A 26,766-nucleotide genomic window follows, 5' to 3' on the forward strand; every position below is an offset into this window, starting at 1 on the left:
CCAATCCTCTGGGAGCTGGCCAACAGCCAGTCAGTTGTTCACAGGGCTTCAGCAGATGCTGGCATCTGGATAGTTTAGGATGGACTTCTCTAATGAGTCTCTGAGAGACAGTTCTTTTACTGTAGAATATTTAGTTTTACACCTGTAGGTAACAGAGAATCATTGATGCCTTTTTAGGAAGAGAGAGGTGTGATAAAAGTGGTCCTTAACTATTCCTTCTTTTCGATTCTTCATGGCAGTTTTCTCAGAATCAATTTTAAACAGTCATAAAACAAACCAGTCGCTTCCCGTTCTCTCTGACGTTGCAGGAATGCCTTCATCCGGTTACAGTTTGATCGTAAACAGGAGGCCCTTTGCTTTTGTAAAGGGCTGTACAGGGAGCATCTGTCAGACAGCCTCTCTGCGTCTTTCTCATAGGTTCTTGTCTGGTCACTAACGAGCTAACATAAGGCCTGCATGACTGCTCCTGCCTGAGAGGTAGTAACAGAAAAAAATTAGTTTTTGCTTCTGCAAATGAATGATTTGGTTTCCTTTTGTCGGGGAATGGCAACAATGGAATCTAAGATCCTTCTCTTTTTGCTTTAATTCTCTTAAAAGCTTACTTCGGTGCCCTATTATGGTATTTAACTCGCTACCCGCGGCCTGTAGCTTTCAGCATATGGGGAACTAAGTTCTAGCACCTGAGCAAGGAGCATCGAAGACCGTGTAGACATACGTTGAAACAGCGCAGTAATTAATAAACATGGAGGGAGGGCCTCTGGGGCTGCAGAGAGCTATTTTAACTCTAGATCAAGTCCTTCCTCCTCCGGGCAAGTTTTCTAAACAATAAGGCTTTAGCCCTCAGAGTTCCTCACACGGTGTGCGTAGCTTATCAATCTCTGTTCACTGCGATCTGCCTGCAAGCAGCATTCTCTTTTACGTCGTGCTCCCATGGCTACAGCCAGAATCGCCATGTTATGCCCAGACTTCCAACTGTAATGTTGCTGCTTCCCTTCCCACGGGTCAAGACACACTGGATCTGGCCATTACCTCTCATTTCATTCAGTCGTGTATGTCCTTGTGCATCTGCATGTGTGTGTGTACATGTGGGGCTGCGTGTGCATGTGTGTAGTATTCAACTCTTGCGTTCTATTTAGGTTTATGCGAAGTCATGGATGTTGCAGTCAGCTACACTTTCTTCTGAATCTCAGGCTTGACAAATGAAGTTAGGAGATATTGGGTAAATCATTTTATCTTTCCAAACCTCAGGTTCCTTAGCCATCAAATAGGAGTTTATCCCTACGTACACAGATTACTGTGAGGATTAAATTAATTGATGGGGTAAAGCCCCAGGCAGAATGCCCAGCACACAGAGGGAGCCTATTAATTGTGCTTTCCTCTCGAGACCAACCACGCTCATCATCACAGACCCGGACCCTCTATGCTCTAAGGGACCTCCTGGAGCTATTTATTGCTTTTCACACTACAGCTTGTGGAGTCCTCAGAGGCCACTTGGGAAAAACTTACGGATGGATCTCCAAGCCTCTACCTCTGCACCTTCCAGAACAGTCTGCTTTGATCTATTTTCTATGTTAATTTTAGCATAAGACTTAAGTTCAAAAAAAGTGAGTCCTGGAACTTAATTTTTTAAATTTAAGTTTCTTCAGAAGAGAGGAAATTTGTTATACTTTTTCTGTCATTCCCCAGTGTAGACCATGAGATTATATACACAGTTAATGTTCAACAAATGTCCAACCAATGACGGAACTAAAAGCTCCTGTGGCTTTTGATCTTGTAGCAGAGCATGGGGCATTTGTCCTCCTAGTTTGGTTATCCCAAAGCACACATGACAGCCCAGAGATGGCCATCTGGTGTCCTTAGAAAAGACGAACACTATAAATTTCTTTCCTCCAAGATCTCATAAATATGGGGCTCTTGGCACTGATTAAAATATATTGTTGACTTTCTGAGTATATTCTAACTGGAAAGAAGTTGTGCTCTTGAAACCTTTTGAGGGTTCATAAAAGTTCATAAAAATTTTTATATTTCTCTGCAAAATTTATTTAGAAGTTCTATTTCACGTGTACACTCACGCAAGTGCACTGACACACATCCAAAAGCAAATACCAAGCTGCTAATAGTATTTATTTTTTAGTGGTGAGATTATGCATGTTTCTTACTTTTTCCTTTTTGCTTGTCTGCATTTTATAATTTTTCCCATAAAATTTAATAAAATGTATTTTACTGAGAAAGTGTATGAGAAAGAGGAGACAGAGAACTGAAAGGACTGAATATTGAAATCCGCATTCAAATTTCTTGACCTGACAGATGTTGTCTGCAGTCTTCCTTGAAACGTACCTGAAGCTCTCTGTGCTCGGTTGACTGGTGACAATGCCGTTTGTAGCTTCTCTGTATCTCTGGTAACCAGACATAGTAAGTCAATGCCCATAGTGTGCCTCAAGGATAACAAAAGCCATCAGCCAAAGATAGTCACGTCCTTAATGAACCAGCCCCTGAAAAGGAGCAAACCTGAAGCCTGAGGACTTTCCATATTATTTGGATGTTGGTGTATTTTTTTTTTTAAGACAATGGAGTCACAGAGTAGAGCAGAGAATCAGAAAAGGGCACATCTATTCCATCCCTCACCTGACCAACCGAAGTTCAGAGGGGGATGCGACTTGCCCAAGACCACCCTGTGTTCCCCTGAGAGCCGTGCTCCCCGTTTTCTTGGCTTCCTGGCTCAGTCCTCACAGCTCTGTATAATCCCAGCTCTGCACAAAGTCTCCTCTTCAGTCAGTTTCTGGAAGCTGTACTTTTACTACGCCATCCGGGTAAATAAGACCAAAGCAAAAATACCTTGGAAACGAAGCTGCATCTCATAACTCCTTCCATGGCTACTTTGCTTAATGACCTAAATGCACCATCACTTTGGTCAGAGTATTGATTTATCAAGGAAGAGGGTGTTATTGAAAAGGAATGACTCAGAACATCCACCCAGGGAAATGTTGCTCTCAACACACTACCAGCGAGATGTTGAGGGGTGGGGAGAGGGGGAGTGGAGTGGCAGACAGCAACTTAGGGAAAAACAAAAGACTTTTCTATATTTAAGACACATAAAGGAAAAATTAAAGTCTCCAGTCTGCTCAGTTCACTCAGACTACTGAAAGTAGGCCAAAGCCAAAGGGTCCCCATTGGGCCTTGTCCTTTTTTTTTTTTCGTGAGGAAGATTGGCCCTGAGCTAACATTCATTGCTGATCCTCCTCTTTGGCTCGAGGAAGATGGTCCCTGAGCTAACATCTGTGCCAATTTTCGTCTCTTTTATACGTGGGACACCGCCATAGCATGGCTTGATAAACTGTGTATGGGTTTGCACCCAGGATCCGAACCCCAGAACCCCAGGCCACTGAAGCAGAGCGTGTGAACTTAACCACTACGCCACCGGGCCAGCACTGGTCCCTGTCCTTTTGAAACAAATCCCAACCACACTCTTAACCAACCTTGGCCTGGGCAGCCAGCCTTGCACTGATTCTGATGAAACCCAGTGTCCTTGTTTCCCACGGCTGCCATAACAAATGGCTACAAACTAAGTGGCTTAAAATAACAGGAATGCACTCTCTCAGTTTTGGAGGCGAGAAGTCAGCAATCAGGATGTCGGCAGGGTTGGTTCCTCTGGAGGCCCTGAGAGAGGACTTGTTCCATGCCTCTCTCCCAGCTTCTGGCCCTTGCCATCAATCCTTGGCATTCTTTGGTTTGTAGATGCAACACTCCCATCTGTGCCTCTGTCATCACGTGCTGTTCTCCCTGTGTCTCTGTGTGTCTTCTCTTCTTATAAGGATACTGGTGATATTGGATTAAGGGCCCACCCTACTTCAGTATGACCTCATATTAATAACTACCTTTGCAATGATCCTATTTCCAAATAAGGCCACATTCTGAAGTCCTGGGGCTGAGGACATCCACATGTCATCTTGGAGAACACAATTCCATCCATAAGAGGGTGCCAGGGCCTTAACTGAGCAAAGGGCTTGCTTCCTTAATGGAGAAAAGGGCAGTGTACAGTCAGAATGATCAAATGTGGCGGCTTTGCCATTGATGTGTGAGCCAGTGCTACAAGGAATGAGGAGAGCGCAGCAAAGGGAACACCAGGAGCATTTCTGAGGAGTAGTGGTGGAGCTGTGTGTGAATCTGGGACGAGCAGCTGGAATGAGTATGGAGCCACCTCTGGCTCAGAGGCACTTCAAGAGGCAGTTGGAAGTCCAAGTGGGCCCGTGGAATGGAGGAGCTGAAGTTCGCCAGTAGAAATTTTGAAATGGATGTGATCAACTGCTCCCACATTGATAACTCCAGCCTATGCCTCCCTGTTTGCATCCTGTGTCTTTTGAGTATTCTTGCAAATACACATGAAAGTCACCACGCTACCCTTCTTCTACAACTCATTAGAGTGAGGGTTGCAAATGAAAAAACCTCTGCGGGCCCGGAGATGAGAGGAATGAGAGGAGTGGGCTGAATCCAGAACTCCGAAAGTCCATCCGTGTTCAATTGTTTAATTGGCACTGGGCCTTGGAGCTGGGGAGGATTAAGGGCATGTTAGGGGTTGTGTCACCCAGAGAGGATGTGCCCTGTCTACAGGAAAGGCTGCCTGGCTGGAACTGCCATGAACAAGTGTGCATGAGGGCATGGCTGCAAAGGTAAGTGGCTGAAATCCAGCCTGCTCCGCTCTCACGGAGGCGGGATGGGCTTCGTCCACACAGTGGGGCACCTCTTCTAATTATGCACAGTGCAGTGTAGGCAGGAGCAGCCCTGCCTCCAGCTGCTTGTTGTCTGGCTTGAATTGGGCTCAGTGTTAATAGGTCTCTGGATTTTTGAAGAGAAGCTGTAAATCTGCATCTTTATGTTAATCTCCTAATTTTTAAGTGTTTGTTGGTTCAAATGTTGAAAAACCCTACATAGGCCAGTGGATCCGTGTCAGCAGGCTCTGTGCCCCCAGCGTATGAGTCCCATGTGGCAGGAATAGGGGAGGTGTCACAGCACTAGTGTACATGCTTGCTGTCAGAGGGTCACCAGTGAGGGTGTTACAACCCACCCCCCTGCCCCCTCAACACACAGAGGATTTCAGGATCAGTCCTTAGCCCAGTGTCTCAGTGAGAGGTCCTGGGCTGTCCCTGGCCCTACCATCAAGGCTACCCCTTTTGCATGCCTTATGAGTGTGAATGGCTGTGAATTACTAGCTGTGTTCCCTTGGGCAAATCACTTGACTTCTCTGGACATTTGTTTCAGCACCTGAGACAGTTCTCTCAGGTTCTTACAATGATTAAATGAGATGAAGTTGGTGAAGTGCCTGGCACAGAGCTGTCCATTCAGTATGTGGCAGCAGCTATTATTTTCGAGACTTGGCCGTGACGGCACACTGGTACCCTCTTTACAAGGAAGGGCTGCCAGTGCATCCTGCTTCTTGTTGCAGTCAGATTGACCATTGAGAAACAATGCCGGATAACTCTACCCATAGTCATCACGGCACACGACTGCGGGGGTCAGAAGCCTTCATTACCACCTGCTATTTACAAGCAGAACACAAACAGTCATGTCCAGTCGCGTGAAAGGAACTTACAGATGATTTAGGACATGACTTCAATATCCTCATTTGCCAGATGAGAGAGCAAAGGCTCAGAGAGAGAAAGAAATATTCATCTATAGCCACACAGCTAAATATTGACAGAGCATAAAATGTAGTTTATATTTGTGTTTTTGTTCTGATTTTTTGCTTGAAAGAATTTTATGTGTTTAATTGAAACTTCGAACACTGTAGGTATTATTTCAAACAACACTAAGTAATAAATGCATTCTTGTTTGATTTGGCAATGAAATACCAATTTTCTAGTCTCAGCTAAAATGCAAAAATAAAAATACTCTGTGCAAACCACATCCCCCCATTCTCCACCCCATCTTTGAAGGGAAGAGATTGTGTTAGAAACATCTTGCGTTGGGAGGCAGTGAAAGCTGTATTTAGCTTTTTGAAGTATAGGGTCTGCTTTGATCTCTTTTGGGGGGAACCTGGGGAGCAATGTGCTGGTAACTTCCACATAGAGATGTGAGGATTGAATACTTGGTGCTTGGTACCTCATTAGTCCTAAGTAAACGGTAGCTTTGATTCTCTTCCGTTTAATTCCTGCATACTATACCCTATGGCCCATTCCTGGCCAGAAAAGATACGTGGACTCCACACTTGTACGCTGCCCTGTGAGCATCTGGGGCCACGTCAGTGTCTTTTATTTTGTGCAGATCTGTAAACTAGTCCAGGACTCGTCACCACGAACATTCTCAGTAAAAGTTTGTTGAATTTAATTGACTAGTTATCCTGTATTCAATTGCAAGAATTCAGACTGTGCTCAGAGCACAAAGGCATTTACCTGTTTGTTTGTATGTTTACATCCCACTGTGCGCTACCAAGGATTTAAGACCACTCAAACCGATAACATAAACATTATTTCAAAGAAACACACGTTGTAGTTGTCGTTTAAATAAAAGACAAGAAAAAAAACCTACTACGTATTTACAGGGTAACTGCCTCCTTGAGCTTTGAGGACTGCGGTGTTTACTTGGCTTCTCTCCGACGGCAGCGCACTCATCAGACAATGGTTTAGGAGAGGAAACCGGGGCCCGGTGTCAGGAGCCCCAGGTCAACCACGAGAGTGAAAGCTCTCCAGGTCTCCTCCGGCACAGTGGGGCGAACACTCGCCAAATCAACCGCTCAGGTCCCTGGAGGAGCGGAGACTTGCAGTGGTGGCTTGTTTTATTTGTCCCTGTTTTATTCCAGATAGCGCATTTCAAGAGCAGCCAGTCTGGCCAGCGAGTGGGATGCGTCCCTGTGCAGTCTGCGCCGTGAAGAGCAATGAGGACGTATTTTCGTCAAGAGGGTTTTCCAGCAGGGTCCAGAGGGCAGTCTTCCCGGGGCAGCCAGGTGGAGGCATGACGGCAGGCGACACGTGTCTTGCGGATGGATGCCAGCACGGATAGGTGATGGCTGAGGACTAGGCTCCACTTCTGATCCTGACACCCCATAAGCTGCCTCAGAAACACAGACACTACCACCAGACTGGCTGATTTACCTTGAATTGACCAAAATTAAGTTTCTTGCCACAAAGTTGAAATGAAGGACACTACACATAAATTAAGTTCAGTTATAAGAAAGGTACATTTCTGTGCTCCTGAGCTTGTGGACTGATAATTTATACAAGTACACACACGTAGAGAGGTACAAACCTTCTTTTTTTCTTTTTCATTTTTTTTTCTGAGGAAGATTGGCCCTGAGCTAACATCCTGCCCAACTTCCTCTACTTTATATGTGGGATGCCTACCATAGCATGGCGTGCCAAGTGGTGCCATGTCCACACCTGGGATCCGAACCGGCGAACCCCGGGCTGCTAAAGCGAAACGTGTGCACTTAACTGCTGTGCCATGGGGCCAGCCCCCAAACGTTATATTTTTCTGATGTTTAGAGTGATACATGTTTATAATAATAACATTGCCTGTCTTACTTGTCATCTTTTTTTTGGAAAAAAAGAAACCGCTTCACATTTATTTAGAACTTCATCATTTAAAAGGTATTTTTCATGTGTAACATCTCATTTCGTCCTCCTGACAAGATGGTTAGAATGAAGTCTAGCCCACATCGCAGAGCAGGACACTGAGACTTAGCAGGCGAAGTTCCGTTCCCCGGGCTGGCCAGCTACAAGCGGGCAGAGTCCGCGTTAGAAACGCCACTCTTCCAACTCCAGTGCCGCCCTCTTTTCTCTTTTCTTTCTTTCCTGAGGCTCAGCTGCGTTCTTTACTATAGCTCTTTGTGAAATAGCCTCTTTTCTGTTTCACACGGCAGATTATTTCTGTCTTGGTGAAAATAAGACAATGGATGGGAAAGAGCCTGGAGACCGGTGAAAGGAATCCCAAACGTTATCATTTTTTTTTGCCCTGATACCCCCCAAATTTGAAGTTAAGTTTTTTTTTCTCCTTTCAAACAATTGACACCTATCGATTCTTTAGGATTTAGTCCCATGATGTTATCCTCCCTCACTTTTCACTCCTTAACTTCGGGCCCTTTGCCCATTTCTCCTCGTCAAGAGCCCAGTTACTAAGGCGTATCAGGTAACGAGAGGATTGATGAGAAGTCGAAAGGCCACATCTGGTCTAGGGAGCAGAGATGAAGAGAGAGAGACCATTTTTCCTATACAGGAACTGTAAACTCATTCGTGTCCCCAGCCCAAGTGAAAAAACCTCATGTTTATTGTTGGGGCTCAGATGACACTTCATTCATTCATGTATAATGTAAAATTCGTTTACTGAAGACTTACTTTGTTCTAGGCACTGTTTGAATGTAGGGCATTTAAAAATGAGGAGGGCATTAACCCTGTCTTTACAGAGTTTATATTTAGTGACAAAAAAAGAAATCAAAAGACGGTCGCATTGTAGGTGCGGTAACGGAGGTTGACCATCTGCACCACAGGTCTGCATTTGAATCTGTGTCAGCTGGTTCCAGCGTCTTTGTCATCATGGGCGTCATCAATTGCACGAGTAGGGAGTTAGTGTCGGCCTGAACAGATGGAAAGGTCTTCAGCAACAAGGTACATTTGAGCCAGGCCTTGAGTTTTTCAGGCAGCTGAGAGCTGACATATTGTGTGACTTGCCTTTCTGGATGGCAAATGTCAGGCTGGGCACCAAGTGCTGCTTTCTCCAGAGTCTGTGTTTATAAGGTTGGTTAAGACCTGGCCTCCTGCTTTTGGAAGCAATAGATGTGGAATATGGAAGCAATCATCAAGACACCTGCGGTGAAGTTTCCACTGATCACTGAAAGATTTATACAGCGAAATGCTCAACAGCAAACATGTTTTAACCTCAGGACCCTTAGTTTCATGGCATAGACTGACTGAGCAAAGCTGCACAAAAGTCTAGTAAAGTCTTCCCCTTTAAGAATAGTCAATCCTGTTCGGTTCGCATTAAATGGAGGATGGTATTTTTCAGCTCAGGGAGCAAAAAGAAGCTATAATCAGATAAAATAAGCAGAGCGAAGCTCTATGGACATCGCCCTCATCATCATCGTGTGAGGGTACTATCTTCTGAATACTTCCTATGAGTCAAGTGCATGTGTGCATCCCAGTCCGTTTGCTGTCATTACCTCTAGGCTTGTCCCCAGGCTCTCCTGCTTTCCCACACCTGAAGAGCAATGGTGTTCACAGTCACTCATAATCCAGTAAGACTAATGCCTGACATTTGGCCGGCATTCCCACGGAATCAGTGTCTCACTTGTGGCATAGCAGTGGAGTGGCCTGACAACTGAGACCACTGGCCCTGCTTTTAATTTTTATAATAGACGCTTGGCCTCATCATTGTCTTGATAGAACTAAAAATGGATGGGCCTTCAAACAGTCACCCCAAATTCCAGATCCCAGGCACACCCCAGAGCTTAACTTTAAATTGACTGCAACCTAGCTCCCATCAAATCATAGCTGAGAAAAACGGTGTTCGTGAGAGAAGTATAAGGCGTGTTTTCTCCATCTAACCCTCTAGGATCCACATATAAGGTGCCCAAAAAAGCATTCATAAATGTGCCATAAATGCCTTTGACCACTCAGCTCCACTTTTCCCCTTCTAAGCTCTCCCCTGTAGTGAAGGGGTTGCAAGACTGGAAACTGCATTTCTCAGAACCTGGCTAGCAGAGGACTAGCACGGACTCCACGAGGGCACGTGAGCAAAGCTGGAAGGAGGAAGAGCTGAAGCTACATTATTGCTTCTCAGGCAGCTGGCAGACCCATGGGCTTTAGGACACATGAAATGTTACAGTGGCTTCCAGGCATTTTGCTGTGAACTGTCCACCTTGGTACTGGAGACGCTGTTAGAAATTTCCTGTGGTCCCTGCATCTTCCTGGATCCCTGCAAGCTAGAAGCAAAAGCAGAAGTTACAGCATTCGTCGTTCCTTCTTCTGGGAATGCTCTTTTCCCGGATGTCCACATAGTTCACAGGCTCACTTCTTTAGGCTGTTGCTCAAATGTCACGTATCAGCGAGGTCTGCTCTGACCACTCTCGATAAAAGTGCACCCCCACGCCGCTTGTGTCCATACCTCTTTTTATTCTTCTTCACAGTATGTATTCCATTTTTATGTTTTATTATGTGTTTGTTTATCCACTGATCTTCTATTGGGATGTCAGCTCCAGGAGGGCAGGCACCTTGTTTTGTTCACTGATGTGTCTTCAGCACCTAGAACGGTGCCTGGTACATTAAAGATGCTCAACAGATATTTGTTGAATAAATGAATAACTTGAATACACGAATTTATAACAAAGTAGCTAACAATAATAATAATGGTTGTCTTAGTCTGTTTGGGCTTCTATAACAAAAATACCACAGTCTGGGTAGCTTATAAACAGAAATTTATTGCTCACAGTTCTGGAGGCTGGAAGGTCTAAAATCAAGGTGTCAGCATGGTCACCTTCTGGTGGGCGCCTTCTTCCTTATTCATAGCTGGCACCTTCTCCCTGAATCTTCACACGGAGGAAGGGGCCAGGGATCTCAATGGAGCCTCTTTTATGAGGCACTAAATAAATCCTATTCACGAGGGTTCCGCCCCTATGACATAAGCACCTCCCAAAGGTCCTACCTACCAACACCACCACATAGGGCATTAGGATTTCAACATATGAATTTGGCAGGGGACACAAACATTCAGATCATAGCATTCTCTTCTGATCCCTCACGAGAATCATTCTTAACAGTCTATTCAAGATAATGTATAACAAAGTAATTAAGAATAATAATGGTAATAGTTAACCTCTATGAGCAGTTCTATATGCCAGCACTGTGCTAAACACTGACATATGTTATCCCATCAAATCTTCCCAACAACTCTCTGGTATAGGAAACAATGTGCATTATCTCCCAGAATTCCATTTTCCTTGAGGCAGTGTTTGATTCAGGGAGAGAAGTGACAGCATCAAAGAAAAGCCCAGAATCTTTGTTTGATGGCTTGAAGGAGAGCCTCCTCTCTTCTGGATAAGCAGCAGCACACGTGTAGTACAGGATACTGGTGCAATCATTCCACTACCACTTGCAGAGTCAGTTTAAGGATAAAGCCAATAGGATGGAAGGCAAAGGAGAGAGAGGGAAAGAAGTTGGGCCCATGGTGACATCACTGAGCTGCTGGACCAAACCTTACTTGAAGCTCATCCTACCTCTTTCAATTATATATAGTCACATGTTGCTTAAGGATGGGATACATTCTGACAAATGCGTCATTAGGCAATTTGGTGGTTGTGCAAACATCATAGAGTATACTGAAGGGAAACAAAATCCGCCACGCCAAAGTGGATCTCTTTAACGTGAGAATTATTTTAGGCTGATTACCTTTAAGAAACACAAGATTCAGAAAATTTTTCTTGTTATCTCCCCCTTAACTGTCTAAAAGAATTCATATTAAAAAATCTGACTCAGGAGGTGAGCTATCAGCTTAGCATCACATAAACTAGGTGGTAGACAGGGAGGAACCTGTTTGCTGGGCCCCTCTCTGTGTTCCTTTGTTTCTGTGGCCAAACATTTGCTTTCCAACCGTTTGCCCCTTTCACCTGTGAATTGCCTTCCTTCCCTTTCAAGTCCCTGACTCTCCCCACCTCCAACATCTTCCTTTGTCTTTAGCTGAGGATGGTATTTAAGGTGAGAACTTTCACCATTTTGGTAAGTTACTTGGGTAAGTTCCTGAATTTCTCCCACGTATATGTGTTATAAAACTTTTGTTTGTTTTTCTCCTGTTTATCTGTCTCATGTCAATTTAATTTTTAGACCAGATGGAAGAATCTAGAATTGTAAGGAAAATTTCTTGCTCCCCACATTTACACAAACCTAGATGGTATAGCCTCTTACACATCTAGGTTATGGGGTACTAATTTAATGGGACCATCATTATATATGCGGTCCATCTTTGACTCATCATTATGCAGCGTGTGACTGTAAACCAACAAATTCCCTTGATTATTTAATCCAGCTGAAGTTTTTTGTTGTTGTTCCTTGCAACTGAAAGCATTTAACAAATCCAGGAGGGTACTACTCAGAAGCTGTGTGATCTTACAGCAAGTTATGGAACCTCTTTCTGCTCTTTTCCCTCATCTGCAGAGTGAGAATAACAATAGAAGTTAGCTCTGGATTTGTTGTGGGAATAGAGAGAATGCAGATAAAAGCACTGAGCACAGTGCCTGACCTATGGTAAGAAATGGCTCTCTATGTGGGCTAATACTACTTCAAGCAGCTTCCAATGAAAGGAAGAATGAAGGACTATAATTGCTTTAGGTCGGATGTGAGATGCCTGACCATATTTACTGCGAAGGCAACTTTTAGATGCCTCCGTTACCACACATATGTACTTCAATATTTTGTTTGCATGTCAACCTCCTGAACAACTGTGAGCTTCTAGAATCTAGAAGGCAAGACAATGTCTTACTGTTCTTTGCATCTGTCCTAGTGCCCAGCTTCATGCCAGGCATATGGCAGGTGTTTCATTGAAGTTTGTTGAACTAAAGAACCAAGTCATGAGAAAAGAGCCTGAAGCAGGAGAGAGATCGAGAGCAAGTGTTAGAAAAGGTATATGTGATGGAGTAGGTTTCAGGAGTGGGCAGGAGGGGAAGGGACCAGAGCACAGGTGGAGGGATCAGCCTTGGATGGGAGAGGGTTAATAAGAAGTGGGATCCGATTTCTGCCCCCAAATGGCCATCATCACGTTTCTATTAGGGCTACGCACACAGCCAGGCACTAAATATGTCCTAGGGATTATTACCAAGGCAAGGCCTGGGAAAAACATTGGTAACAGAAAGAAATATCACAGAGGACTTTTCTCCAAGAGGGTTGGGACCAGTATCTGTGTTTATATTCTAGTTAAACTAGAATATGATTTTTTAAAGAGAGAATTATAATTTTCTCATACAATATTACTTTTCCCTACATAACATTGTGAAAATGGAACTGCTCCAATGAAGAGAAATGAGTTGCTGAAGGCCCCAATTTATATAAATGGTAATTGTAGTAAATATCTTGACACTATCTTGTCGTTATTTTAGAAATATTTCATTTTTTCTTCATCAAAAGTTATATTAGGGGTAACAAAGCACCTGTATTGTTATTTCCCTTTAAATGTGGATTGCTCTGGATTAAATCATTTGGAGTAGACCAAATGCGACAATACCATTGTTTATGCATTAAGAAGCAACAATAATGTTCCAGCCACAGGGCTAAGCCTGGGGACACAGAGATAAATGAGGCATGAGCCCTATCCTCATAGAAATCACATTTTTTATTACCCAAAACATAGCTAATTGGAACTTGTCTTAAGGGTTCAGCATTTTTTACAGCAGCAGGGTATCTCCTGGGGTTGGTCCACACTGAGCCCAGTCTTCCATGCAGCAGATGACATTTCCCATTTCTGTGATGGCTCAGTGCTCCCACTGAGTCCTCCCAGGCTGCACTGGTGGGCACAGGCCCATCCCTTTGGAGATCTGAAATGTGTGCATAAACAGAAAGCACTACAGAAACACCTGTGGACCTGTGCTAGGGGTCAGGCGTGTGGAATAGCCCAGGAGTTATCTTAGCACCCTCGTTTCTATGCACTGGAGGATCTGTTCCTGATTTGAACCCTGTGCAGGAAGTTGTACTACTAGAGGGAATTTACATGTTCTTTTCCAACTGCTCCCACAACTGCTCTTTTTCTCCTCTCTGCCCCCTCAATTGCCAGAGCTCTTGCAGATGAAAATACTCCCATTAGAGAGACAGAAAGCTGCAGCATGATGCATGGCCGGCATTTTGCAGAACAGGATGGAAGCAAGCAAGACTTTCTAGGCTGTACATCATTGGATAAAGACCTAGAAATCAAAGATGTACCTTAAGTACAAACTTTTGGGCAAACGCATCAGCAAAGCTCAAGACTCAGTGGAAAGATACTGGAAGAAACAGCAGACATCCCATCACCAGTGCTGCACATGTGACTGGAGTGCAGGATTCACAGAGGCAGGTGAAGACTGTCCCAGACAAGGGGTTGGTGATCACCAATTTCCTCGTAATTACAGAGGACATTTATTCAAGGTTGACTGTGCACCAGGGGCTATGATAGTGCTCTGCACACCCAATCCATACTTACTCCAACTTGATCCAAGACAACCCTGTGAGGTGGCTATTGTTACTATCTGAGTTGTACCAATAAAGATAGTGAGATGCAGAGAAGTACATTAACTGTCCAAGATTTCATGGCCAGAACTCAAATATGTCTGTCTAACTGCCCTGCTCGTAACTACTACACTCTACCACTTCCTTAGGGAGGACCAGGAAACAGAGCAGCACCATCACTGATCCTTCTGATCTGTGGTGTGCAGGTATTTATAGTATTCTGTCTAGCTGTAAGTCATACAGTATGGTTTTTATTCCAGAGTGGAGTCAGTCACTTGAAAAAAAGTCCTTTGTCCTTTCATAAAATATACCTGCAAAACAATACCTGCAATACTCCTGCAGATAAAAAACAAATATAAAAATTTCAGCAAGTACCTGGAAACCACAAAAATTGGGACATTGCTTATTTGCAAGAGAATCAACTAGAAATGCTGGAATTGAAAAATGTAATAATGAAAATTAAGGACCCAAATGTTTGATTTAGCAGCAGGGAAAGGATGGAAAATATGAGAGAAAGATCCTTAAATATACAGGTTTAGCATGCATTTAATTGGAGTCCCAGAGGGAGAGGAGAGAACGAAAAGGTAGAGGTTATCACTTATTTCATTGATGTGGAGATGCATATTATTTTTCACACTTTCTCTTTTCTGAAATCGGGATGTGTCTTAAACTTCAAGGCATCTTTGGCTGAAGCTGAGCTGCAGTGATCTATCATCATCGCCTGTGCATATGTAAATATCAAAAGTGCAAACATTAGAACTTTCAGAACGGGGTCAGTGGCTTGGAGGAAAATCCCGGAGACAGTAGTGGAGCACTCTTCACCTTCTAGGAAACAAATGGTTATGGGGAGGGGGTAAAGGAGATCAGTGAGACACGTTTAACAACATTCTCTAAGGAGAAGTCAGGAGTAGGCTAGCTCTACATAATTTCAAAGCCAGATTAAGAGCTCATCACTGATGGCTTTTAGTTCCTTTACGGAATCTTTGAGGAAATGCTGTATACAGAACAGGAGCCAAAAAGTGGTTCAGAAGACTTGGATTCTTCATGGGAAGAAGTTTTAGGAAAACCTACGTGAGTAATTTATTTCGCTTATATTTTCCTTGTTGGGTATTGTGATGGTTAATTTTATTTGTCAACTTGGCTGGACCACAGCCAACATTACTCTGGATGTTTCTGTGAAGGTGTTTTTGGATAAGATTTACATTTAAACTGGTAGACATGGAGTAAAGTAGATTGCCCTCCATAATGTGCGTGCGCCTCATCCAATCCACTGAAGGTCTGAATAGAACAAAAGGCTGACTTGTGCTAAGCAAGAAGGAATTCTCCAGCAGACAGCCTTTGGACTCGAGCTGTAACTCTCCAGAGCCTGTAGCTTGCCGGCCTCCCCCGTCAGATTGTGGAATCACCAAGCCTCCACAATCACATGAGCTAATTCCTTAAAACAAACCTCTTTCTTTCTCTATATACATACACATTCTATTCGTCCTGATTCTCTGGAGAACTCTAATACAGGTATGAACAATGATATGTAACACAATTTTATCTAATAAAAAGAACTTCTACAACAAGTATAAGACAAAAATTATAAATGACGGGTGTATTTCACAGTTTATTTAATTGGAGATGGGTTTCTTTTTTCTTTTTTGGTTACCATAAATGAATGGTGCAAGTTATAACTGGTGGTGTCATGAACATGATGAAATACAGTAGTTAAAGAGAAAACCTGAAAATTTTTCCTAACTGATATAATACGTAGATTCAAGATGTCCAGCGACTTCCATACAGGATAAAACAAAACAAAACAAAAGAAATCCACACCCAAATATAGTGAAACTGTAGAAAGCCAAAGATAAAGAGAAACTATTAACAACATCCAGAGAAAAAAAGACAGATTATCTTTAAAAGAGCAATAGTAGGCTTGACATTGACTACGGAGCTAAAACTGAAACCAATGGAATGAGGTCACCAACATGCTGAAGGAAAACACTTGGCAACCCAGAACTCTGTAACTAGTAAAATATTCATCAAGATGAAAGGGGGAATGGATGAAGGGGGCCAAAAGGCACAAAGTTCCAGTTACAAGATGAGTCGGTCCTGGGATGTAGGGTACCGCAGAGCGACTATAGTTGACAGTCCTGTACGGCGTCTGTGAAAGTCGCTGAGAGAGTAGATCTCAAAAGTTCTCATCACAAGAAAATGTGGTAATCATTTCACAATATACACATATATTGAATCATTGTGTTGTACACCCAGAACTACTACAATGTTACATGTCAGTTATGTATCAATTAAAAAAATAAGGTGGGATAAAGACAGACTCAGATAAGTAAAAACTCACGGAATTTGCAAGTGGAACTGCGGTAAAGTGGGGTTTTCAGGCCAAAGAAAGAGTCCCTCATGGGAGCAAGAAGATATAGGAGGAATGAAAAGCAACCAAAATGTAAAATGATGGGAATAAATCTAAATAAACATTGTGGAGAATGATAATTTTGTCTGAGGATTAAAATACAGAACGAATTCCTATTTAAAACCAAAGCATGTAAGTCAGGAGCAGGCAGAGTGGCGTGTGATGCTCTCCGTCCTGGCCGGAAGGAGGTGAAAGTGCCAGCAGACCCTGTGAGGCTACGACGCATGTTGCAAGTCCCAGTGTAACTACTAACAGTAAGGAATGTGTGTGTGCAAACTAACGGAGAAAAACGTAGCAAAAATAATCCAGAAGAAGGAGGCCAAGAAGGCAAAGGGACGTTCAGAACAAGCAAGACAAATAGAAGGCAAATATCAGATCGAGCCACATAAAACTGTTGGTTGGTAGGAAAAAATGGTCCAAGAGTGGGAATTTCATATAACTCAACCTATAGTGAGATAGCAGATTCACACCCAAATACATAAGGAATGATAATGTTGGTATCAGACTTCACATTAGCAACAATGCATGAGCCAGTAAAGCAAGGTTTTCAAGGTTCTGGGGGAAAGGATACTGAATACAGAATTCTATATGCAGCCAAACTAGCACTCAGTAGTAAGAGCCAAGCTGAGAAATTTTTGGACAAGGAAGAACTCAGAAAGTTTACCATCCACACACCCTTTATTTAAAAGATCACTCAAGGAGACACAATAGCAAAATAAAAAACAAATCCAAATACAGAGAATGACATAAAATACAGTGAATAGTGGCAGCTGGATATAAACCTAGAAGTAAAAGAAGAGCTAGAAAGAAATTAAGGGAAGCTGCTTGGAAGATTCTCAGTGAAAGGGCAAAGTCTCCACGTGGACCATTGCTTCTCAGCAGGGGACTACTCTGCTCCCTGGGAGAATCTGGCGATGTCTGGGAACATTTTTGGTTTTCACAACTGGAGTGGGGATTCCCACTGGCATCTAATGAGTCGAGGCCAGGAATACTGCCTAACTTCCTGTAATGCACAGGACTGTCCTCCTCCACAAAGAACCATCTGGCCCCAAATGTCAATAGCGTGGATATAGAGTATTTACATTTCCTTCGCCTTGGATCAAGTCATACCACTTGGTTCTGTATAAGTGACATGCACAAAATTATAATAATAATTTTGAGAGTCCTTGGTAGGATTATGTAAAAGAACAGAACACTTATTATACAATAGTATAACTAAGAAACATTGATGGTGGAGAAGGAAAGGTGGAAAGATGTGCACATTACAATCACCTGGGCATCTTGCTAAAGTACAGATTTTGAAAAATTTAAAATGCTCAAAAAAAAGAAAGGAAAGAAAAAAGCCAGCACTGGAAAAAAAAAAAAGCAACCATCATGTGTTATATGATGCTGTTTAAGAATATAAATAAAACTATATTTACATCTGAATAAAAACGATACAGATTTTGATTCAGGAGGTCTGGCCTGGGGCCTCAGATTGTGCATTTCTAACAAGCTTCCAGTTTTTTTCTCCCTGGAAACATTTAATATTTCTTTTTCTGTATGTGTTTTGAGATTTCACCAGGAAAACCTCCACGACAACAACTTATTGATCACTTATTTTATGTTTACTATTATCACTTAATTGAAAGCAACTGTCATCAAATGTGTACCATTAGAGCCCCTTTTGTCAGTTTTAAACTACTAGCAAGCAAGGAAAACATTGAAACAAGTCTCACTGGACTATCTTCCTTGCGATTGTTTTCTCTTTCAAAGAGTGGGAGCTTTCTGATTGCTTTGTATTTTGATTTTATATTTATCTCCCCTCTGATCTGAATTCCTCTAAGGCCAGAGTCTTATTCACATGGCGTGGTTGATGTAAGACATTCATTCATGGATTAATTTCATAACATTTAGTGATCCCTTGCTGGGTGCCGCATTCTGCTAAGGGCTGGGAACAAAATGGTAAATAAACCATACAGTCTGGTTGGAGTGTTTCTGGGAAAGCTCTTGCTTTCTTGAGAAAAAGAGAGATGCATTTGGGGAAAACTTGGCACTTTTCTTTTCTTCTTGCCTTGAGCATAGGAAGTGACAAGAAAGACCTAGAGGATTGCAGAGAAAACATTCCTGAGCATCACCGAACTGCTGAACAGGCACCAGCATTAGTAATGTCTGGGTTTCTAGATGTGTAAGCTACTGTGCTTGGGTATTCTTTCTCTTGTAGCTGAAGGCAGTTTTGACTGATACAACATATGCAAACCATCAAGAACTGGAAACATACCAACGATGTTATCAAGTGCTTGTAATAATGGTTGATGATACTGCACAACAAATTTTATATTAAGTATAAGTGGTAAAATGGGAGCAAAAGATATACCTTTATTGCTTTGAAGAAAAGAACTAGAACCAATGGACCAAAGTTCCAGTGGGCCAGATTTGAATTCAACATAAATTAGAACAAAGAATTCCATTAATGGAATGTTGTGTCTTGCAAATAGATTTTCTTTTTTTTCTTCTTCTCCCCAAAGCCCCCCAGTAAATAGTTGTCTATTCTAGTTGTAGGTTCTTCTATTCTGTTATGTGGGATGCCACCTCAGCATGGCCTGATGAGCGGTGCTAGGTCTGTGCCCAGGATCCGAGCCAGCAAAACTCTGGGCCACCAAAGCGGACAGTGCGAACTTAACCACTTGGCCACTGGGCTGGCCCCAGAGATTAATTTCCTATCCATTAAAATTTTCAGGAAGAGGCAGGGACACCATAGAAGGGTTTCCAGTGCTGCATGGAAGGTCAGATGAGAAACTCCTAATATTCCTTACTCTAAGATTCTAATATCAATTTTCAACAATGAGTGTCAAAATCAAAAAGGCTTCAAGTCAAAACCTTTTAGAAGACTGTTAAATATCAAATTCCAATAACCAGAGCACCCCAGTTCCTCAATTCTGATGGAGATTATACCAGACAGTTAGAGATAACAGTAGTTTCATCTGATTCCTACCCATAAAAGTGAAACATTTATATATAAATATGTGACTATATTTTCTTTCTTCTAGGAGTCAATAGACACAGGAAAATGGGACTATAGTATAAAACCTAGACTTTCAAATATACTGAAGTGGTAAACTTACACAGGATTAATGAAAGCTGTCTAATAGATGTGTAGCATGAGTTTCAATTCAGCAAAAGAGCTCTTTACTTTTAGCCAAAAGTACCATGTAAATAATAAGTTATAACTCTAAGCGATTATTTAATAATCTTGACATTATAGGAAAGTCCAATATGCTGTGAGTTTTTTCTAAACTTCAACAAAAGTTATTAAAAAGTTTCAATGTTTAGGGCTAAAATGAGAGCCTTGCCAAGAAAGGCATAGCCACATATCCGTCTGCCCACACAGAGGGGAAAAATGGCACACACCTCTCAAGTTATATGACGCACTCACTATCTGAGAGATATAGAACATATGACCCAGGTCACACTGGAGAAGTCAGAACATATTTCAAAAGACAATTTTAAGAAATAACTTTTTTTATTGCTGGTTAAAAAAAAATTACTGTGGCATTTGTGTAGCACTGGTGTTGTGTTCCCCTAAATTAAGCAGTTTGCTTGCCTCTGGGAAATGCCAAATGTGATCCATAATAGGGTCTCCCATTAGATTTCTTGAACACAGGAGAAAACAGGACCAAATACTGTTTTAGGTGTTTGGGTCCAAGGGTAAACAAAAGTGACATGATCTTGGATTTCATAGAGCTTATATTCTTGTTGCCATGAACATCACATGACTAAAATACTGATCCACCGTTTTTAAGTGAAATAATTTCTTTTCTGGTTTTCACACTCCAAATAGAAATAGCTCACTCCCAAGAAATGCAAGCTTATTTACAAATAAGCCAATAGGTTCTGCCCAACATTTATGGCTATAAAAACCTATTAAGACTATTAGCCCAGATTTTAGTTGAGCAAAATAAACATAAATGACATTTCTGAGCCTTATGTATATAAGTTAACTTTATAATGCCAAATCTAAGGTTTCAAAGTCTGATTGTCTTATGAATATTTACAGTGGGTATTTTTCTACTCAGTTCTTGTTTTCATCTAAAATATAGGTAGTGTCATGTTTGCATCAATCATTTCTTCTCATTTAGACATTTCAGCCGGTTGTGAATGCTTTCTGATGCACATCTGTGGACAGGCTGATAGGCCCTTTCACAAATACACGTCTGAACACAAAAGGTTCACTTTGTGATGTGAGTGCTAGTGCGCAACTCACTTCACCAATACGATACTCTGAAGAACTGGTTATTCAGGAACAGGTTTTCTCCCCTCTCCCAACCCCAGCATTTTTCTTTCTAATGACACTTTTAATTGAAAAGGATTCTAAATCCAATCCATTTGCATTGCTGAGTCATGCTAAGTTGTGCAATATTATGTTACATTCCATCTGGCATTAGATAATATGATAGGATGTAGAATCTTGAATTTTTATTTAAATATATGTTTCAGTTACAGATACTTTTCAAGGTACCATGAAATGACATAATTCAGGATTTATCTTGTAAATGTATTCTACAGATAGCCTTTGTGATGGTCACTAAAAAGCAAACATAACATTCACTGTACTAAATGAGCTTTTCCTGTCCAAATGTTAAAAATTATTGGCATTCATTTGAAGAACTTGTTAACCATCTAAAATTTTGTACCAGCAAGTATCTGGAATATGCCTTGAAGCAACTTCTGTTTACAGACAAAGTCTGTAAGATATCCAAATACTACTGTGATGTGTTTACAGTTTATAAAAGAATTAAATATCAAGTCCTTTTGGGTGCGTATTTCTAAATGAGCATTAAATGAATTGGGGAAAAAACCTAGAAAATTTTCATATCTGGCGCATGCCAAACGAATGATTGAATTCATCTTCCCTTTGCAGCTTACTTTTACTTGATGAGTGATTCTAATGGTCATTAAGGTCATTGCTAGGAATTAGTTTACTTTTGTAAATGGATTTCACCTGGAAATGCCATTTCTGTGCAATCAACTGTATCATCTTGGGCCTATGAGCAATGATGCTGAACTACTGACAGATGGAGAATTTTGAAATGAGTTCCAACTAATTCTGACAGCCATCACTTCCCACTACCCTTAGTTAAAAATTAACTTTCAATAGTGGGAAAGAAAGATGATGAAACCTACCCAATACCTACAAAAGATGTTTAATATCACGAATTGTTATCCATCCTTTCTTTTTTGGGAGGGAGGATGAGTCGATCCAGGGAGTTATGATGACTACTAAATAAAACCAAACGTTCATTACATTCTCTCTCCTACAAAATTACACTTACAGTCATGAGGAAGCAGCCTCCCAGGGAAAATCACTGTTATAGGAACCAAAAAGTATTGTTTTGGTCAAAAGGAAGCACTAAAATTCACCTGCACACACTTTATCGGTTCAATTAGTTCTCAAGGCTTGTCTTTTAAATTTTTCCATGAGATGGAGAATAATAACAGCACATTTCTTCAGAGTCAAGGGCATCAAAGTATTTAACGTTATTTGAGACAGTACTTTTGGCTGGCTGGGTACCACAAAGAGCTAATCAGGCTTGGTCATCGCTTTAAAACAGAGAAGGTAAGCAAGAGGGAAGCTTCTCTCATTACTAGGCTTTGAAAGCAAGAGCTGGGATCATGGACTTTGGGCCTTCAGTAGTGTAAGTGCCCAATTCCTTGAATGATTTATACTCTAGTGGAAAAGTCTCAGGCCAAATAGATGACTAACAGCCAAACAGATGACTTTGGCAGAAGCATTAGCTTGGAGTTAAACACTTATTTTGGAAAAATCTACATAAAAGATGGCCAAGAGACATAGGCCTATGTTATTGTGATGACCGAGGGATGGTCTACCTTTTCTCATCATGCATGTCTTTTGATGCCTTTTCTCTCCTTCTTGCTTTGCCACTCAGGTGCCAGTGATGGCCAGGCAGAGAAATGCAAGCTCTGTTGACACCAATTCTTGGCTTTTTTTTAGCTTATTAGGAAAAGATGGAAGAATGTTTATGAGGGAAAATTGGTGGAATTTTATAAAATAAATAGGTGAAGAACAGTAATGTAAAACCTATACATTTCAGTAACGTAAAAAGTGTAAAAAGAAGTGGTAACGCTGATCATTACCATAAAGGTGAGTGAGTGTGAACTGGAGATGGAAACTTGAAAATAGGTACTTGGAAGATGGAGTCAAGTGGAATTGAATAATGTAGCTATGGGTCACCTGTACATGGGGAGTGATTTAATTCAGAAACTCAGAGGACCATGTTTGAAGTTTTGAGAGAGATATATACATATATGGAAGGAGGAGGGGGACAGAGTGCATACGAACACATTAGAGTTTAAGCGATCACTATGATACAATAGAAAAGAAATTTCAGTTTAATTATGGAAAGAATTTAAATGTCGCAATACTTTTGAGAAGTCATATGGTACACATAAGCATTTTATGTTGGGAGATTTGGGAAAAACACATCCCTCACATCTCTTCTCCTCTGGGTCCAAAACCCATTAAGTAGACATGAGACCTGGATGAGAGCACTAACAGAGTGTAGGACTTTCTACTCCTTTCCCCGGAGTTTAGATCCTGGAATTCCTGTCCACCCACGTCATGAAGGAACATGGTCTACGCAATGCTTTGAATGCAAATGAGCACGAATGGAAGTACTGAGAGGACAGTGGGGCTCTTGGCTTGTGTCCTGACCCTGGCTGTTCCTGCATGGAAATAAAAACTGAGAGAATGCAGGCCATGAGAAGGCACGCAGAGTTTCAAGAGAACGTAGCAAGAGGCAGGCCATATACGAAGCAGAGTAGTAACATTCCACACTTGAACTCAATCCAGTAGAGCAGGATGGAACAATGGCTATTGGGATTTTTACTATCCCAGATTAGATAAATCACTTCTCTATGGGGAAGAAGAAATAAGAAGGTAGAGAAGGAAGCTTCTCAATTTCCTCTCAGAGAGGAAGTTTCTATTTTATGGGCAAATGAAGGAATATGTAAGATGGAGAAAAGTTTCCTTCCTACACTCTTCTGTCATTTTTCTGCTTGTATTACTCAAAACTCTTTCAGTTGTAAGTGAAAGAAAATAAATTAAAAGTACACAAAAACCTGTACAGGAATGTTTAAAGTGGTTTTATTTGTAATGGCCAAAAACTGGAAACCACCAAAATGTCCCTCAAAAAGCAAATGGTTAAATTATGGTATATCCACAGGGGCTGCCATTCAGCAATAAAAAGGAATGAGCTATCGATACCCTCATCAATTTGGATGTCAAGGACATTGAGTGAAAAAAGCCATTCTCAAAAGGTCATACACTCTATGATTCCATTTATATAATATTCTCAAAATGACAAAATTGTAGAGATGGAGGACAGACTAGTGATTGCCAAGGGTAAGGGATGGTGGGTGGATGGGTGGGTTTGACTACAAAAGGGGAACTTCAGGGAGGTCTTTGTGGTGATAGTTCTGGATCTTAACTGCAGTGGTGGTTAGATGAAAATACACATGATGAAATGGCATGGGACTAGCCACATGTATCGTACTAATGTCAGTTCCCTCGTTTTGAGAGTGCACTATAGTTACGTAAGAACAATTGGGGAAAACTGGGTGAAGGGGACACAGGACTTCTCTGTACTATTTTTGCAACTTCATGTAAATCTGTATCTCAAGATAAAAAAAGGAAAAAAGTGGCTCAAGTGGAAAAGAGAAACAAATTCTCCATTCTTAAGGAAGACTCTAAATTTTGGATCAGACATCCTCTTGGAACCGATCGTTGTTGCCAGGAAGATGGAATACATGGACTGGTCATGATGTGCTGGGGGGTGTGTACGTGTGCGTATGTGCAGAGAGCTCCATTAGGACCTCACTGAGGAAGAGTGGTTTAAATTTAGGTTAGGTGGGCCAGGCTAAACAACAGATGTCTGCTATACTACTAAAATGTCATAATGAAAACTCTGGATATGTATAAATACCTGATAATCTAACTTGCAAAACATTTGAATATACAGTATAATGAAGAGTGCTTACAGGTTTAAAATGTATTTATTTTGGGGGAAGAGAAGTAAAGGCTAAAAGTCTGAACAAAATTACTAATTATTGACCTACAAGAAATGTGGTCCCAAAATGTGTGGCAAAATGAATCTCAAAAACATTGAAATGCAAGTGAAGTTGATAAAAGAAATTCAGCGTGGTCTCTAAATCATACAGAAAAATAAATTTTACAGGTAAGATGATGAGTAGCTGAAATAAGTTAAACTCAAGGTTTGGGAAAAAAGTCTCTACTTTTAGAGGCCTCTGCCCTCTAACATTAACTCCAATGTTTAAAAATACACACTTCTGGACTGAAACCTGGAAAATACCTTTTTTACAGGCAAAAACCCCACTGTGATTATCTCTTAAGCTCAGAGGTAGCTGGGGACTTTTTCTTGAGTTGGGGGCATTTTAGGTGGCGCTCTACAGCACAAGTCAGTAAGAGGTTGAGAGTTGCCAGGGATGGACTCTGAGTGATGAGATTCTCTTCAAAATGGTGGGGGAGAGCTAAGCGGGGACTAATAAAATAATCCAGCTGTCTTGAAACTGAATGGGGAAGTGGAATGAACAGGTAGACTTTCGTGGAGAAAGCGGAGGGAGCAGGCAGAGAGGAGAACGTACAATAAAAGCAGTGAGGTGATCTTTCAGACTCAGTTTGAGTAGATTAATATTTCCATTTGATATGAAGAATTCAGGGGAGCAATGTGCTTGGAATGAAAGGACATTTTTAAGTAGCATTTTGAACTAAGAATTGGGGTGGCAGTTAGTTAAGAACCCACATTGTTACTGGGAAGAACAGGAGGGAATAACAATTAAAAAAAATACCTGTGGGGCGCCGGCCACGTGGCCCAGTGGTTAAGTGCGTACATTCTGCTTCGGCGGCCTGGGGTTTTGTTGGTTCGGATCCTGGGCGCAGACAAGGCACCACTCATCAGGCCATGCTGAGGTGGCATCCCACATGCCACAACCAGAAGGACCCACAACTAAAAATATACAACTATGTACCGGGGGGACTTTGGGGAGAAAAAGGAAAAATAAAATCTTTTAAAAAAAACCCCCCAAAACACAAACAAAAAAAATACTGTGATTCTGAAATAGCCACAGGAAGGGAGAATGGGAAGGGGACGTGTGCAGAGGGTAGTAGTATTAGAAAGGACTGCCAACGTTTCATATTTGCGAAGTGGCTTGCAGCAGGTGAGAATACTCCGCAGGGATGAGAAATGAGGCTGAGGACACAGTATTTCTGTTCAAAGTCTTTACCATAGAACTGTTTTCCTCTCATGTTGCTAATCATCTTAATTACACCAAACAGACATGGTTCACCTTCCATCTGCTTGAAAGTATGAGAATGAACTTTTTAAATTATGACTCCTGGCTTATTTTGTCTTATATATGTTTTAGGTACACACACACAATACATGACAGAAATATCTCAGAACTAACCTTTCCTGACAGCTCTTAACTTGATGGACTAATCTCTACAGCGGCTGTTATGCGGAACTTGCCATTTGCAAGACTCGAGTAGTTTGTTAAATGATGTTCACTCTGAGAAGTATGGGCTATCTGTCAACTACTGCCTTTTGGGGGAAGTTACAGGAGAGGAAGAATTTAGCACTCTACGCACATATTTCAAAACAATTGTCCTCTGCTGATTTCTGGAACATAAGATTGTATTTTGTCTTAGTGTCCAAGTTGTGTCTTCAGACTTTGGATATGGAGTCTTAACAAAAAGATTTGGGATGCACACCAGTAATTTTGTAACATATCTTACCTCAAGTAGTTGCCAACAACTTATAAGCAAGTGGTGAATATGCAACAAGTAATATGTATGTGATATTTTGATCGAAAAAGACCCAAAATAGTCTTTGAAAAATCAACCTATAGGATTTGTAAGTGCCTTCAGTGATACTAAAGACTTCTACTAATAATACTGTACATTATTTTTTGTTTTTGATATAAACAATATGAGACAAATATAATTTACTTGTAATTATAAAATCCATTGAATAATTCTTTCCACCACATCTGGGGTATAGTCAATTTGCTGACCTCCATCCACAAATTAATTTACTGACTCACACATGGCCATGGGAGCGCTGTTTCCTGCAGTGGGTGCTTTTTGTGTAGTTCCCCATGTGCAGTGTCAGCCCC

General features: G+C 41.5%; 1 long non-coding RNA gene across 1 annotated transcript; it reads left to right on the forward strand.

The window, feature by feature from the left end:
• Positions 1-12,427: 12,427 nt before the first annotated feature.
• Positions 12,428-14,228, forward strand: LOC139084342 (uncharacterized). The gene is made up of 2 exons (XR_011541691.1): positions 12,428-12,596; positions 13,741-14,228. It is a non-coding gene; the product is annotated as an uncharacterized lncRNA (long non-coding RNA).
• Positions 14,229-26,766: the final 12,538 nt, after the last annotated feature.

The sequence above is a fragment of the Equus przewalskii genome, chromosome 6, assembly GCF_037783145.1.
Source record: "Equus przewalskii isolate Varuska chromosome 6, EquPr2, whole genome shotgun sequence".
In the NCBI taxonomy this organism is placed as follows: Eukaryota; Metazoa; Chordata; class Mammalia; order Perissodactyla; family Equidae; genus Equus; species Equus przewalskii.